Genomic DNA, 18,141 nt, shown 5'->3' with positions numbered 1-18,141 from the left:
TTAGGACATCCCAGTGTTGCTAACCTGGCTTGGGTACCACCACTCTGCTAACAGAAGGAAGTAGAAAATGCATTGCAATAACCATGCGTGCAGCATGACTTACAGAAGCCAGCTACATCCTCACTGAAACTACTTCCAAGTCACTTACAGCCTATCCTGCACCTGGAATTCGATCAGTACAGCAAAATGGACTTTCAAAGTTAAACTAACACTCAATAGAGCCCCAAATGGGTAGCAAATGCTGCAGCCTTCTGCAGAAAGATGATCTGGAGCCAAGACTGTCCGCTGGTGTAAGGCAACCTCACTTCACTGGGCTTCAGTGCGCGATGCTGATCAACGCCACCTGACCACGATCTGCTAGCTCAGAGCCACCACGGGACAGGGAGCAAACAGGAGGAGCTGAGAACCAGTATAGGGCATGAATCAGATGTCCCAAGGAGAGAGAAAAAAAAAAAAAAAAAAAAAAAAAAAAAAAAAAAAAAAAAGAGAGAATCTCTCGCATTTCCAAAAGTCAGACAGACCCTTGGCACTCAAACTCTGGGCCACGACAGAGTGGTGACATTCGTTATGCCTTTTTTTTTTTTTTCCCAGCACGATACAGAGCGTGTATTTGCACATCATGTCATGCCTGTCTGCAGTAATCAGAAGCCATTATTTCCAAAAAGCTCAGCATTCCCTCCTGGACTCTGGTATGCCAAGTTCGAATTCGCTGGGATTTATTTATTTATTTTGAATGGTTGGTTTATAGCTGCTGCAAACAGACATTTATCATGGAAACGCTGACAAAACCGTAACTACAGCATCACGTTAACATCGGCATTGTTGCCTCTGCATCAGGCTTCCCCCAGCCCTACAAGCTAAAAATCTGTGTCAGTACCAACAGCATTTGGGGGCAAAACCACAGCTCCTGGATGGAGATCCTCGCCTCATGAAACCCAAGGGAAGCTGCTGCCCAATCTCATTCTGTCAGGCACTTGCTGTGTGATTCAGACACATTTACTCTCTGCAAAACAGATAAGGAAAAATGCTCCACGCTCACCTGCCACCACCAGCACCTTGTGCTATTACAAATATAAACATAAGCAATAGCAACAAATTATTTACAAATACAGAAAGGAAATATTATTCCAGGCACCCTCTATGCATGGAAAGGGGCAGGGACTTCACAGCTCTGCCGGCCTGCCTTTACTCTGAGATATCAATAAGATATCTGCATGTAACACCCTCACTACTTGGGGTTGTCTCATGTTTGCGATTTTCAGCTTTATTCCCAGCTTAGGTCTCATTCCTGACATTTTTATGTAGGCTTTGTATGCCACAAGACGCATGCATTAGATGGTGTTGAAACTATCAGCCTGAGTTGCTATTTTTAGTGTGGTGCCAAGGATGGGACGGAGACATGGGCGACAATTAAAGAGAATATATTCAGAGCTGTCATCAGCAAATGTATATATTTTTTTTCCCCTCTTGCCAGGAATCCTAAGTGTCAAAGGGCCTCCTAGGCAAAGTTTTGAAGGCAAAACACTCAGGCCACTCAAAAAAAAAGAAAAAAAAAAAAACAAAACAAAACCAGGGGGATGACATCAGCAGGAGGCTGGGCTGCTACAGGGAGCTTATCACCAAGTTCTAGAAAACTTCCCTTTGCTCCGTCAAAGCGCCCATCCACCGCCGCGCTTCTGTGCAGCAGCGCCCACAGATGTATGTGATTTGCAGAGCTTTCCTCATCAAGGGGATTAAGCAGCGCTCTTGCAATATGTATAAGGAGTACAAACACACACTTTACCCGCTCTGTTTTACGCCTGCCTGCAACAAACAGCCAAACAGATTGTGATGAAATTCAGACATTGACAATCTGACAAAAAAAAAAAAAAAAAAATTAAAAAAATTGTCTGCCTTTAAAAAAAAAAAAAAAAAATCTGGCTTCCAGGAGTTTCGCAAATCTAAATATTTTATTGAAATGCTGCAAGGCTGTAGGCTTCCCAATCTGATGGGAAGCCTATGGAGCAAACACGTGGATGTCCACAAAAAGACAAACACACATATTTGGGTCAACAGGGTGACCCGGTGTGGTTTCCTTCTGGCTCCCAAGAACAAGCTCAGCTCTGAAATGCACTCATTGCCCACCAGTGTTTCTGCAGCACTCCAGCAGCCGTCTCAGTGTCAACTTGCCCTTTCCTCAGCAGGGATCGCTAAGCCGTTCTGTATTATACTTCCAAGGCTCTCACGAGCTGGAGTTGGGAGATATAATATTTTCTTTGAAGTTTGCATTTCACAACACACTGGGATGCAAACAAGCTCCAGTTCCTCAGCACTCAAACAATTCTGGCACACGGGGACTGGGACTCAATATTGTACCGAGTTTTCTAATTACGTCTTTGTGATATTTACTCCACGATGTTAGGTGAAAGCAGATTCTAATCAATATAAACCCCCTTGTCTAAACAGGGCATCTGGGCTTTGAAATATTCCGTTTGTTGTCTCAGAATTACCCCGTAGCAAACCACCCTAAGAATATAATATCTCAGTGGCGGAAAACTTTGGAGTATTTCTGATAAACTTATCGTAAACAGATGAGTGCTTTCTCTCCGACAATATTAAGGTGATGTAAAAAGTGAAGATAAAAGTCAGCTGCATGCATAAAAATCCCCAGAAACTCGAGCCAACAAAATGTTGTGTTTACAACTTTAGAAGCTCAAAAGTCTGAAAAGGCAAAAAAAAAAAAAAAAAAAAAAAAGAGAATTCTTAAAGTAACACTAACTCAGCCACATGGCACATCCTGGCAGCTCTGCTTGGCAAAATAAACATTAGCATATTCATAGACACATTTCTAGAGCGACGTATCACTAACGTGGCCAAACTGATTCCAACAATGGGGATCTCAACTTTTCTCATTGAGGGACAGATCCTCAGCTGGCAGAGGCGGCCCATCCCGGCACACAGACATTGCACAGCAGCACAAGCGCCCGCCCTGGAGCAGCAGTGCCAGATCCCAACATGCTGACAATCCTCTTCTCCTGACTTCAGCATCAATATTCATAGAACCAGATGGACAGACGTGGTTACCAACCAGCTCCTCAGCCAGCAGCCCGAGCTTTCAGTTTGAAACCATGCACTGGTTTCCTGCATACAGGAATCATAACTGGACTTGGGGTGGCTTTTACCAACTCTATCCATAGAAGTTTCCCCCACTGGAAATGTTCCGTCCGGATAACGGGTTCCCAAATGAGCTCTGCATAAAGCTGGCTTATCCCTTCATCCCCAACCTGCCCCCCCGGCACAGGGCCAGCCCAACCTGTGAGCCCCTCAGGATCAGGGCATCTAAAAATGACACAAAGCCCCCTTGCCCCACCTCAGGGTGACCTACGCTAAATCCAGCTTGGCTGGGGCTCAGGATCAGTCCTTAGACATTCTTAACTTAATGCTGCAGGTAGGAAGGGAGCTCTCTTCTCCAGCAGTTGCATGTTATTTTTATGTTTCTACTGCCCAAGGCTCCCGTCAGTTCTGCAACACACTACATAAAAGTATCTGCACGGCTATAAATTCTACACAGCCAGGAAAAATTTCTTCTTGTAAATAAGCGGTGATGCATTGGCACAGGCTGCCCAGGGAGCAGTGGGGGTTACAGATCAGGAGGTGTTCCAAATCCGTGGGGATGAGAAACATGGTCAGTGGGCAAGGTGGGGGTTGGATGGGGTTGGACTTGGGGATTCTAGAGGGCTTCTCCAACCTTAACGGTTCTATGATTCCATGATTCATTCCAAATGGATGATGTTACCATTTTGGAGACAGATACATAAAAAACATTAATAATTACAGAAGAAAACTAGAAAGCACTTCACAGCTTCTCTCCAGCCTCCTAACAAACCACTATCTTCAGGACCAGGAATAAATCCAGCCAGAAAGCCATATAGAAAGAGAGGTTTTGGGGCAAACCCCATAGTGCATGGTACTGGAGGGACCACTTGGTGCAGTCTGGGCTGACCCCCAAGCCTCCAGAATAATCCCATTTGGGAGAAGAATTGTAACCACAAAGGGCAGAATAGGGGTAATGGCACCTTTCCTCAGGCCCCATGAAGAACCAAGGGGACAGCAGGGAAATGGGAGCAATCACCAAGGTTTTCCTAGGAGGCTTCAAGTTCCAGAAGCAGCAACTAATGGAATATTGTGATTGCTTTTTTGGGGGGGCGGGGGGGAGGAAGGGGGGGTTAATCACTTTGCAGTGCTTCACCAAGGCACAGCACCCTGCAACCTTGTTGCACAGCGTCCCTTTGGATATCAGTTTCAAAAGAAAAAAAGAAAATGTTTGTTTTCCTATCCCAGTGCGAAAATATGTTTTTCTTGCAAAACATACACGGCTTTCAAGAGTTAGCAGTCACCAAAACATGCTACAAATGGTGCAGACTGGTACTGAGCACTTTAGTTGGAAGCCCATAACAAAAGGCAGCCCTGCCTCCTGCTCATATTTGCAGGAGAAGCGTATCCCCTTACAAATAATAATAATAAAAGTATTAAGAACACGTTATGAAAAATAACAAAGAACAGTGCAGAAATCAGAAAGTGAGTGGCACTTCAGATGGAGTTGAGCAAATTAAGTCATTGACCTGAAGAGGAGATTAATACCAAACAAGGTGCCCCTTCTTCTGAAGTAATGAATATTCTTCAAACAGCAAGGGAGCACTGACTGCTGTTTGATGCTGATGACATTGAAAATTTAGGAGAACAGAAATTCCATCATTTTTCATTTGTATGCAAATGCGTCTGTTCCAGAAATTAACCCCTGAACCCCGTGTCAGTTCTCATCTGGAGGAACGCTGGGTGCCAGCACTGCACAGCGCTGCTTTCCTGGGGTCACCGGGGCTCCCCCGCACCGAGCGGCGCTAAACCCAAAAAACAAAACGCAAACAGAGGAGGAAGAAAAGTAAGGTTGGGGAGTGTGTGCGTGTGCGGAGGGCGGAATCGGCTTTGTTGACCCCCTCCCGTTAACGGAGCACAAAGGAGCAATAGAAGCCAAAGCGAGTTGTAAAATGCACACCCCAAATGCCGGGCTTCGAGCTCGGGAAGGATTGTGATGCAAAGCGCAGCCCCCTCTCCCCCCGGAGCACCAGGCCCTCCCATGGGGTCAGGTGAACGTGGGACCCCCCCTCCCCCCCAAAAAAAACCCGCACCGCATCGCTCTGCCATTCAGCCCAGCCCTCCACTGATCCCGACTCCTTTTGTCGCTCCGCACCTCGGACAAACGGCACTATCTGCATGTGAAGGGGAAAGGGATGATGGAGGCTTTTAATTGATGCGGATTTAATTATGCTAATTTAGACAGCTGTAAAGCCTTTTCAGTACGGGCGCATAATGGGACCAGCAAATACAGGTGTCCTTCACTGCGGGTGCTTAATGTTTAACCTCGATGGTTTTGTGAGGAGGGGAAAACGTCGAGTAATGGTTGACCAACAGAAAACTCTTTTTCTCGAGGACCAAAAGAGGGCACTTCCCTTTGGTTCTTTGCTCAGTCCCATGCAGAGCTGGAGAAACCTGTGCTGAGCAAAGCAAGGAATTCTCCAACGGCTGAGACTTTGAGTCTTTAGGCCTTTAGGCTTCTTCTGTGACCCTTTCTTGCTATCTTTCACCTTTGTATCAAACCTCATCAGCTGTGATTAAAGTAAATAAGCAACTTACCTTGGTAGAGTGTTTCCAGCGTCCTATCTGCTCCTTTGCCTTTCCCAGTGCTTCCAGTCTAGCTCCAACATACTTTCCTAGGCTAGGTAGCTTATCTTTATAGGATACATCCTCCAAAGGGCCCAGATCTTTTTGGCAGCTCCAGCACCTAGGTGCCTACACATCACCTTCCTGCCCCCTAGCAATGCCTTTTTTTGTACACCTCCAGAATAACATGAAAAGCTGGAGCTAAGTTAAAAATAGAAGCTGCTATTTAAATAAGCACTCGTTACTCACGAGTCTACACCACCAGGTCACACCATCAGGTGGAGCTGATTTGAGTAAGGCAGGGGAGAGAAGATTGAATGCAGCTGTGCAAAGTTGTCAGGTGCTACAGCTTCTTATCCATCTCCCAGGAGCACCAAGTGCAGGCATAAGAGGAAAAGTGCTCTCCTCACTCAGTGCAGCGTATGATCCAGATTTGCTATCCTATTGTGCTCCATCACATGTCATTACAACATGGTGGGTGCATCAGACTGGGCAAGGCCATGTAAGGTGCCCTGTTTCCAGGCAGTTTCACCCCATGGGGTCTGCACACCAGTTGTGGTGATCCATTTTGTCAGTTGTTCCTGTCCTGGGAAATGTTACAGTTGAGCACCAAGGGCTTGGCAGCCAAACTAAAAAGCTTCTAAGCCTGCAAATTTGTCTGCCTAAATACTTAGTGTCCCAAACACTATGTCCTCTTGCTATACAGCTCATTCTCCCCCTCAGATCCTCCTCAGGAAGGCCAACTGCAAACCACTCAACAGCTATTATACCCATACACACAGATGATGCACATCAGCTCGATAAGCCCACCACTGACAGCACTGCTCATACTTCATGCCATGCTCCCTCTTGGACCAGAGCTGGATTCAGTGCCACTGGCCTGCATTAGAACCACATGGCAGCTGAAAGGCCAAGTGCTGGTTAATCTGGGAGATACTCTTCCCAGAAGTGGCATCTAGCTTTCTGCCCAGCTTTCCCCCAGGTCTCCGTGGCTGTTCTCACAGCTGGGAAATGGGCAGCTTGCCTGAGGTTGGTCAGTGAAGTTCTCCTGGCTGCCTTGAGCCCTTTGATGTCATTTTCCTTATCTCACCTGACTGTGGGGAATGGTCTCCAACACATTTTCGAATAACCCAATGTCCATAAGAAAGGCCTCGGGGTTGGTTTTACATTAAATGTTATCCATTCTTACATTTGCCCAACAGGGAAATGTAAGAATTGACCATAGAGCCAACCAAATCCTGGTACTTAGCCCAGCAGTATATCAGATTTCTTTTGTGTATCCAGAATGAAAATGCACAGCCTTTTTAACAGAGAGAGCCAATGCACAGCATACCAACGTGAGCACTCTGCTCTGTGTTTTAACAGATTTCAGGAATTTGTGGGAATTCTCTCTAACACTGGAGAGTAAAAGATCTGAAGAAATGCTCTTGCAAAAAAAAGTACAAATGGGAGCTTTGATATCTATAAAGTTGCTTTCTTGGACCAACAGTGCACATTAGGAACCAAATAAAATATTTAAAGGCAAAAATCTTGCAAAGTTTCCTCCTGTGAAAGAAAAAATGTCATCTACAGTATACCAGACCTGCCTTCTGCAAGATCTGTTTTGGAGCTGCCACGAAACAAGCGGTATTCAACAAAGAGCAGGGGTTTTTTTTGTTTGTCCTAGCAAAAAAAAAAAAACAACAGAAAAAAAGTGCATTTCCACGTATTTCTAGGAACGGTTGGTTTGATTTTTTCTTGAAATCCAAGCGTCAAGTTGCATTTCAGGCCACATATAAATATAATTTTGCTCTCACATAATGCTTTTGCATCCAGCGTAATTCCATTTACTGCAGCGGTGTTACCTTTCAGTTACCCTAATGGGAACAAGAGCAGAATTACGCCAATAAAAGAAAGCTGCTTACAGAAAGAAATACAGAAAGAAAGAACAGAGAAATAAATACTTCCTCTGGCTTATTTAATATATTTGTTTGTCCAAATTGTAACAGATATATTTCTTTCAAGGAATATTGTTTGATCAGCAAGAGTAAACGCTGATCCATCTCAGACCCCAAGAAGCAGTTTTTACATTCATCAAACGACACCTAACTAAGATTATGTTTAGTTGGTCCTCTAAAAGAAACAAGAAAAGGTCTCAGATCATGTAATTATACCCTTCTGTTTCCCAACTTTCTTGGAAATCTCTGCCTAAAAATACTTCCAGCATCCGGATGCCTTCAACAATTGGCTTATTTCAAAACATATAAAAACTTTTATTCCGTCTGTAGCCATTTTAAGGTCCTGATGCTGGCATGCAGTAAGAGTGCTTAGCACGACTATATACCGCTTTCCATCTCCAAAGCACTTTACAAACATTAGCTAATTAATCCTCACAACACCCCTGTGAGGTATGTAGGTAAGTATTGTCATCCAATTAGGTAAGAATTAAGCACTGTTATCCCACCAGATAAGTATTAAGGTCTCCCATTTTACTGGGGATCCTGAGGACAACAGGTTAAGTTACTTACCAAAGGTCACTGGGGGAGTTGGGAGAATAAAACTGGGGATATTCAGGTGTCTCGGTCCTAGTTTGCCATTAGGGCAGCATTCGGTGCTGCTCCCCACAAAGCCTCACCATGCACACAGAAATCTTTCCAAGACACACAGCCAAGACCATGGGGTAAATGTGCCCAGGAAGCACCACATCCCTTCTATGAGGTGGGCAAACATGATGATGTAGATAAACCTGAGCCCACAGATACAACCAATGCAATGCAAACCCATTGCAGAGGACCTAGAAAGCAGGACCAGCTCAGCACATGTTGGGCTATGATCTAGTCTCACCAGATGTCTCACTGGTAAAACAATATCCTTCATTCCCCCGAGACAGTGCCATTGTCCACATCTGCTTTTAATTTCAGTTTGCTGCTGGAAGAAAAGTGAAAGTTCCTACTGCAAATCCATGTGGAGCTGCGTCTGTGAGTGAAGAGCTGTTCCTTGGAGCCCCGCATGCCTGTGAAGCTGCTGAACTCAAGCCTAGGGGATGAGAATCCATACAGCAAATCTCCCCCTGCCCATAAGCAATGGCAGGCAGGACACGAAGAAGGGGCTGTTAGGGGCTTGGCGTTGCTTATGAAGCCACTGTTTGCCAAGAGCTGATGAAGAGCAATGGGGCACTTGGCCAATGGCAATGTGGACATGAGATCAGCTCCTCTTGGGGAGCTTCAGGTTGGATGTTAGGAAAAATTTCTTCCCTGGATGAGTGATCAGGCATGGGAATGGGCTGCACAGGTAGGTGATGGAGTCACCAACCCTGGAGGTGTTCAAGGAGCATTTAGATGTTGTACTGAGGGATGTGGTTTAGTGGGGAAATATTGGTGGCAGTTGTATGGTTGGACTGAATGATCTTGGAGGTCTTTTCCAACCCTGGTCATTCTAAGAATCTATGATTCCTCTTCTTCCAGGGGCAGCAGCACAGCTGGGGCTGAGGCCAGTCCCATGGGTTGAAAAAAAAAAAAAAGAAAGGAAGAAAGAAAGGAAAAAGACCCAGGCTGGATTTCAGCTGAACTGATTTATGTTTTCAAGTGGAAGGCAGTTTGAGCTGAAGTAAACTACACAGTTTTTAGATCATTCAAAATTCATGGCAGCTTGATCCCACAGGATGTCAAACAAACAAAAATGATTCACCAGGAATCCCTATAAATTGAAATAACCAAGCCATGCACAGTTCAAGCAGAGGTCTCAAACCTGGTCTCAGTAAGAAAAAGGGAATAAATTTGAAAGTTTTTATTCTATTTATCTAAGGAAAAAAAAAAAAAAAAAAAAAAGTGAAAAATCCAGTGCAATACATGTCCACATCAAATGCTCACAAAGAAGTAACCCAAACATCCCTTGAAATTAAAACAAAAAACCACAAACCAAGAGCAAATAAACAAACGGGAAGAAGGGTCATGAGAAAAGAAGGTAGGTTGGGGTTGCATGTCATACTTCAGGTTGGTTTTATTATAACATCAAATTAAAAACCAAAATAAAGGGTCTCAGAAAACGAACACAAATTCAGGTAATAGATGAGTTATGTGTTATATATATATATATGGAACAGAAAATAGGTACCAAAACTATGACAAGAATGCGCTTAGTTATGATATTCTTTTGAGATGGGTCTGCCAGCATCCTTTCCTTTCTCCTACATTGTGGCCATCGGTATCGGCCAGGAGACAAGCATGCATCCGATCCCATCTCTCAATGGGATGTTTCTTCACTACAGGGCTCAGCTGTAGGCTTCCTATTGTGAGCCAAGAGGAGGGCAGGACATCCTCCCTGCTCCAACAGCAGGGACTGAGAGAGCGGTGAAATTCCGGTGTGGGTTATACGAAATGAAAGGATTAAAAAATAAAAAGAGCATTCACTTCACGTTGTTCCCTTTAAAACATTATTGCACAGCTCCTTTTTTTTTTTTCTTTCCTTTTTTTTTTTTTTTTTTCTTTCTTCCCCCTAACCTGACCTTTTTCCCCAACGGTTTGTCTATAACTTAATATAACTAATTCTTTTGAAATAACGTTCATAGTTAGTGTAATTGGTGCTATATAGTTCTAATGCACATTCTGTCACTAGACACTAAATTGAAATTTTAAAGAAAACGATCGAAATAGCTGTAAGGGAAAAAGTACCCTTTTAAATCTAATTTGCTATGCACCGCAGTAGGGTAATGGATGCAATGAAAGTTCCTTTATTGAGTTCCCATGTCCAAAAGGTATTTAGGTAGCAAAGGATGTTAAGCAGACCCCCTGCGCTCCTCCTTTAAGTAAAGATAGCAGGAAATAAGGTATATAGGTTTGTGTCCTCCTGATTTTTATTTCCTCAGGAGTACAACTTATGCAAAGGGCACCTTAGGCTACTTGGAGGATCACAAAGGGTGCCCTCGACCCCCTCGCTGTCTGCATGAATAGAAGCATCTAAAGGATGGCTGAAGCCATACAGCGAGTTAAATCCTTCAGGTGGGTCTTTTCAAATTCCAATAGTGAGGAGTTACTGGAGAATTGGTAAGGATTTCACTAGGCCCCAGCAGGTTTGAGATCAAAAGCCCCGGTTAAATAAAAGCCTGTTGGGAAATCTTAAAACCTCTTTGTAATGTAACTTAAAAAAGTTAATACAAAGAGCCCTTAGACTGAAGCCTGTAACAGCATGAACAAAGAGTATATCAAAACTGATTCCATTAAGGGAAAGGCAGACAAATAAATTCATTTAATTTAAAGAGAAATCAAATATATTATCCTGTGAAAACCTAAAAAGCATACCAGAAAAAAAAAAACCAAAAACCAACAAACCAACCAGATTTTATAACATGCATGCGCATAGAGCTGTGGATAATAGAAATATATATAAAACCTATTTATAAATATCTCTCAGAACAGAGTACAGAACATTATATACACACGTAGATGTTCAAGCATCAATTTAACCAATGCATGCATGCCTGTGTGTATAATTCCAATACACACATATTTTTATCATTTACGAGGCCTCACGCTGGGCTTTCAAATCCATGGTGAGATGCATCTGTATCTGCATCCAGAATACCATGAAGTCCAAAGAGCCCCTCTCATCAGACACATATTTTACCATTCGGGAAGTGACCTTCCACTCACAGGTTGCATAGGCTGCATGGCAATAAGGAGATGCACACATGGGACAAACGAGAGAGAATCCTGCAAAAGTTAGTGCTAATGTTTGACAGGATTCTTCTTTTCCTTCCTGTTTTATATTTACAACCTGACATTTTAGTTTCAACTGCACTAACTAACCCTGAGCTCATTATGTCCATGTGTAGTGGGGGAATGGCATCCACTCTCGTATCCTAACCTCCTAGCACACAACCAGACCGTGGAATGCTGACCCTATGGAAGGTCATCTCTAATAATAATTTTTCTGAAGTTAAGAAATTGGAAAATTATCATACATAAAGTGCCTTTCATCCCAGTGAGCAGTCAGCAATAGTTTCACAAAGTACACCAACAACACTGCTTTCTCTTTTGTCTTCTTTTCCTTTAGACCCATAGAATGGAGAGGAATCCAATGCTATAAACTATATATATATCCAATGCTAAAACTATAGGTGGGGTTATTTTTTTAGCAACACTGATTTGGTTATCTTGGGTGGACAGCACCAAGTGAGCACAGGGATCATTTATCAGTGGACACACACAGTTCTGCTCTGAGCACAGAATTCCTGCAACTATCCTTGATCTAATAATACCAAAGGCTGTAGTGTCAATTCTTAGGCTGGTAGAGATGAGGTTTTCTGGTTCAAATGGGAATTAATGGAAGGAAGTCATATGGCTCACGTTATACATGTGACACCAGATGATCCAAAAAGTCCTTTCTTGGCCTTATAATCTACAAATCACCTTGCAGAGGTACTGCCCTCCCGTGGATTAGCAGCAGACCCATGCTACTCTTGCTTGAATGGGCTTTCTGATCTAAATACCACACAGAGGGTTGACGGATTTGACTGGATCATGGCCTCAGATGGAACCATTGCCAATTAAAGCCTGGCACGAGATAAAGTGGGGTAGGGCAATACTCAGCTTTGGGTGCTGTGTGATTCTAGAGCATCATTAATAGCTACCTAATGAGCCAGGCCTGAAGGAAGAGCATTTTGCTATCAGCACACTCGCATGTATTATTTTACACTTGCTATTTTACATTACCTTGCACTATAAAACACATCAGCCATCAGATTGGACAGGCCTCTGAATACCCCGATTGAGCTGTAGGTGTCTCTGTTCGTTGCAGGGGAGTTGGACTAGATACCCTTAAGGGTCTCTTCCAACTCAAATGATTCTATGAGGCTCTTCAGTTCTGAATTAATCAGGCCATAATTATGGCTATTTTGTAGTCCGCAACAGGCCCAAGGCTCCAGAATTAAATGGGAAACAGGACAACCTACTGCCCTATGGCAAACTGGGCACCTCATGCCCCCAAATCCAGGGTCAACCCCAGCTCTGCAACCACTTGAGTCCCCATCGGGAGTATTTCTTAGCTGCCAAGGTCCTTACTTCTATCTGTAGCCCTGCAAGTACACTTTGTTTTAACCTCCAGGATAATTCATTATGTAGAAGGAAATGTGTCATTTATTAAGTCAACAATCACTTCCTTTAGCGTCTCTAAAAATTTCTTCTGAGGTTTCCCTTTCAAGTACCGGTGCTGTTTAGATATGCAGGCTGAGAGCATAGGGAAAGATGGACAAAGTTACCATCATTACACTCATGAATTGGCTGCTGAAATTTGGCCTTCCACCATGTCACATCTATTGGCAGAATGTGTGACCCAACGCAATGGGACCCATTTGTCCGTGCAGGCATTATGCACAGAGGCCATCTCTTGCTCTCCTGGACGGCGATCAGCAACGTTCCTAAAACCTGTGCTCCTGTACAATCGGTGCTCCCACATAACACAGCGTGACCCCATGGCTGTACGGCCTCATTAAAAGCCTTATGCCCCATTAGGTACTTGAAGATTTTGCAAGGAAAGCCAGCATTAGAGCAGCACATGTCTGAAACTGATAGCAAAATGTGGAATGCCTTAAACCCCACCTCCGTGCTGTTATTTACATACGGATCTTTCATCTGACACGGGCTTCCCCTCCAGCACCTTGAATACATCAGTCCTAAGGAAGAGACTTTAAGTTCAAAGAGTGCCATCCCCAAATCAAAGTAGGGGGTTATCAAGCGAGGTGCGCCAAGCAGTAAGACAAAACATATGCATTTTTAATAGGTAGCCTCTCCTCCCCCCAAGGAAGCCAAAGGAAGAGATGCTGTGAAGCTTCAGCAGAAAACAAGTGCAGTGGATTTATCCCCACAACAACAAAATTCACTACTCCCATGCATTTTTTGAGCTGTTTTCCAAGCTCTCTTCAAAGCAGCCGGACCCGGCCCTCAGCTGTCCTATTGACCAGGTGAACTCATTGCAGAGCCCGTGCTGAGAAAGGAAAAAAAACAGAATGAAACAAAACAAAAAGACCATGAAAGAGAAACAAAAATCTCAACAGGTCTGCATGGAATTTCAGCAGCACTTTACTTATTAATGCGTACGTAGCTGCAATTGTATCGCGGCTCCCAAAGACAGATCTGTGAGGAATAGGCCACATGCTGATTGACAGCAGCCATAATTCCATACAATGAGACTGTATTAAATTGTTTGATGTGATATGATAGTCATCACTTGTAACTGATCAAACATACTGCTGCATCAAACAGTATTACAATGCAATCAGGCGGGGTATGGCTCCTGCCAAGGCTGCTCATCACGTCGCACACTCCTGCATTAAACATTTCTATTAATAGCATTGACAAACTATTCCCATCCAAATTTTGCCAAAGAACTGCACGATGCAGAGTGTGCAAAGAAACCCACGTGTTAAGCTCTGCAGTTTGGGGCAGCGTTCCTGTTGGCCGAATACTCTGACATGAAAGGCTTTGCTGATCTTGGGATTTCTGCAGGATAATGTCCAAACCTGCAAACCTGTAACCCTAAACAGAGACACATTCCAGCCTTCTTTCTTTTCTTTTCTTTTTTTTTTTTTTTTTTTTTTTCTGCCTTCCTAAATGCAAACAAATCAGAAGGCAAATCCTTTTTGCCCAAACCCCCTTTTGCAGTGCTCCCACAGGAGAGCTGCTATCCTGCAGAAGGTCAGAGGCATAAATAGATAAAATTAACAGGTTCTTTGTCACTATGGATGCAGAAGTGACAATGCCTACATGCACCCCTAACTTACCTGCAGCCCTACTGTCAAATTTATACATGTGCTTGGGAAGGATCTGCAGTGCCCCTCTCTTGGCACCAACCCTCAGCACCCCAGATGAAGCCGAGTGTGTGATGAACGTGGTATTTAGCAACCTCTGAAACTGCTTCTACCAGTGTATCTCATAAAACTACTCCAGCGTGTAAAAATGAAGTGATAAATGAGCACGAGGGCTGCATGTAATCCCTGGTGGACAGGTATGCACATCGTAATTGGACAATCTGCCCCCGTGATTGCTATCACAGCTTGGGAGACCAAGGATCGCATAGCCATGGAAAATACGGGGTAATATGCAGGAATGCATGCCTGAGTTTCTGAGGCTGGTTGGGTTGGGATTGTATACATTTCACATTTATGCATTTCTGCAATGGCAGAGCGTGCCTGTTGTCCTGCCTTTCTTCCTTTCACTCCTGCAGCACAGGCCTGAGCAGATTAAATGCACTGCATGGCAGCAAATAATCACCAACGGAACACACTCTGCAAAGGGTGCTTCCAATCACTTCTATGACTCTGTGATTCCCGGGGAAGGTGTGCAGTGCATTTGCTTTATCTAATTTAATAAAGGTAATAATAATAATAATGTCTTTTAAGGTAGTGAACTACCTGCTGCTTTAAACAATTGATGTACAATGGGAGATGCAGAAGAAAGGCACTTGCACCGTGGAGCTGTAACTTTCTATCCGGGTGTAGCTAAGCAATTCAAGATGCTGCCACTTACATGTAACAGTAGAAACGAAGGAGTTCAAAAACAAAGTCAGAGGCATTTCAGCAAAGTGCACAGTATGCTGAATTGTGGCATGACAGAAATCGCTGCGGGTTGGCCATAAAATGTTTCATACTGCAACGGCCCTCTGCCAGCAAGCCCCGACGTGTTCTCTTTCACCTGTGCTTTTCTTTTTTTCCTGCTGGTGAACACAAAGCAAACCCTCCTGCTCCACCAAGGAATCGCAGTCCCCGCCCTGAGCACACCTCTCCATTCACTAAATCAGCATCACTGCCAAGTCACCGCACACCAGGCCAAGAGAAGCGCAAAACTGTGCTTACCCCCCTGCACCACCTGAGCACTGCTATTATTCCTCCTCCCTGGGGACAGGACCCCATGTGCGAGCCTCAGAGAGCACCTCAGTGACTCTGAGCATCATTATCAGCAGCGGGATGAGCTGCAGCTGGGATGCACTGGGGAGGCACGGTAATGCTCACCCTAATCTCCGCATTCATCTCACCGGCCCTCGCTAGGAAGTTTAAGTACATTTAGTGGGGATTCTTCAGCTCCTGGAAGGTAGGAAGATGACTATGAGGCTTGACGTCCCAGCTAATTAACTTGGGGTTGGAAAAAAAAATCTTCTTATCGACTTAACTTGGAGATACTCTCTTTGTTTTTAAGCCTGCAGAATACCTTCTCTTTAAAATGCTCAATGCACACAGCTCTGCAGCGTGGAATGCATTATTTTTAACAAGGACCTCTTTTATCTTGGACTGAAACTTGCAAACATTTGATTTAATAATTAAAAAAAAAAAGAACAAAAAATATTTAAAGAATCGGTTGAATGATGGTCTCTGGGCCGTGCTTTGCAAGAGGCTACAAAATCCATGCGCCTTTCTTCTGTCCTTAAAAATCCAGGGATGCAAATGCCTGCACCAGCTGGAAACAAACCCACAAACACACACGCATCCCCTACATCTAAAAGGAGTTAAAAAAAACCCCACATCTTTTCTTTTGAATGGGGGAACGTCAGGGCTGGGAGACAGCGCCTGAATCTGTGCATGTGAGCACTGCATTCAGTTCTTCCAAGGGGAGCACAGAAGTGAGCAACTTCGGCACCGTCCCTGCTCTGAGTTCCTCCGTGTGGAAATTGCAGCGAGCACTTTTAAATCCTCACCATATTCCCAACAGACAGAACAGTGGCATGATGGACCAAGCTTTTTTTTTTTTTTTCCTCCCTCTTTTTTAAAGTACACATATGATGATGCATCATAGTTATAAACAGATGGTATTTGGCCTCCTTCCTATTCTCAACATTTGGAATTCCTAAACTATGTGAATTAAACAATAATATTTTATAAACATACAAGGGATTTTGCTCACTGCTTTGTTAACATAGAAATTATACAATGCTGACATTTATTTAAATTTTAAAAAGTAAACAAGAGTGTGTATTGAATTAAAGCAAACTAAAATCAACAGAAAGAAATATGTTCTGCGCACACGTTACCTACAACGGCACGGGCCTTTTAGGGGAGCCGTAATGGGATGAGGCACAAATTGTAGCTTAGACAGTCTGAGCCTTTGTGCTCGCCTAACGCCTCGCTGTAAACAACGGATCTTCGCACCATACTTGGCATGCTGGCCATCAGCTGTGCATTGGCTGCCTAGCCTGCCATGATGGAGTTAAAAGAAGTTCCCTTTGCCCGGCGTTCCTAGGAGTGAAAGTGTGTTTGCAATTTGAGTACCAACTGGATCCAGTCTAACACTTGTACTCAGGATGAGAAACATGCAGCGATACCAAAATTTGGGGGAATGGGAGGGCTCCCGCCAGGAGAAAGTGCTGGTTCTGAAGGCAGGATTCTGCCCGCTCGGTTTCCTCTTTCCTCTGCGTTAACCCCTTTTAGGGCGCCTCTCGAATGCGAAGAGCACTTCGGTTTTAATCACTATTCCCAGGTCTGCAAAGAGGCTCTGTGATGAATAAATAATGAATCGGAGATTTTAATCAGCGTTACGATTTTTGAAAAGCCTAATTATCATTGTTTACAGACATGCCTTCCTGACGATTTCCTTGTTTTGCTTGCAAAGCTCAAAGGGTTAAGCCTCCGCATGCAGCCCTCCCTTTCCTCCTCGTCTGCACTCCGCCGCTGTTTTGAGTTGGGTTTTGGGGGGCATTGGAGGTGGTTTGGGGCATGTGTGGGGCTGGGTTGCCCAACCCAAGCCTTGGGCAGTGCTCTGGTCCTGGGGTACCTGGGCAGAATAGAAGGACTGCGTTCGGACCAGACCGTACTGAGAGCTGCCACCAAAGGAGGCGAATTTCAAACACGAGCAGCACAGGGAAATAATGATGAGTGGCAGGAGAGAGGTGGGGGACCGGGATGCATGGAGCTGTGTGGAGCTCACCACCAGCATCAGCCCCTGCCTCACGCTAAGCCCACTAAAATAATAATAATTATTATTATTTCCTTATTGTTTTTTTCTTTAGCTTCCATCAGTCCCATTTCACCTCTCTCTGTCCCCATCACCATCCACTCAGCCCCAGTGCCAGCACCACATTCCTGACGCCTCTGCTCTGCTCCAACAGCCGCTGTCCCCCTTCCTCCTCCTCCTCCTCCTCCTCCTCCCGCTGCCGCTTGCTGCCTCCACGCCGGCTGTGTGCTAAGTTGCAGCACAGTTCCATAGCAGTTGATTATCAGTTTCCAGCAACAGCTGTGTATATTCGTTCAGAATGTAAAGAAATATCAGAAGATAATGCAGCATTGCTATTTATTACTCTGTAATTAAAGTTCTGACAGTGTTTCTATTATAAAACCTTATTTGCAAGGGTTCATAACTCAGAGGCAAAATTTTCCTTCAAGATGAAGCCTGGCTAACCAGGCTGAATCATTTCAGAAGTATTCCAGTTAAATAAGGCTAGCCCATTAGAGGGTAACATTCTGAAGGACTTTCATTAAGGTGC

The sequence above is a fragment of the Tetrao urogallus genome (assembly GCF_951394365.1).
Source record: "Tetrao urogallus genome assembly, chromosome: 8".
Taxonomy (NCBI): domain Eukaryota; kingdom Metazoa; phylum Chordata; class Aves; order Galliformes; family Phasianidae; genus Tetrao; species Tetrao urogallus.
Note: the sequence above shows the minus strand (reverse complement) of the source record.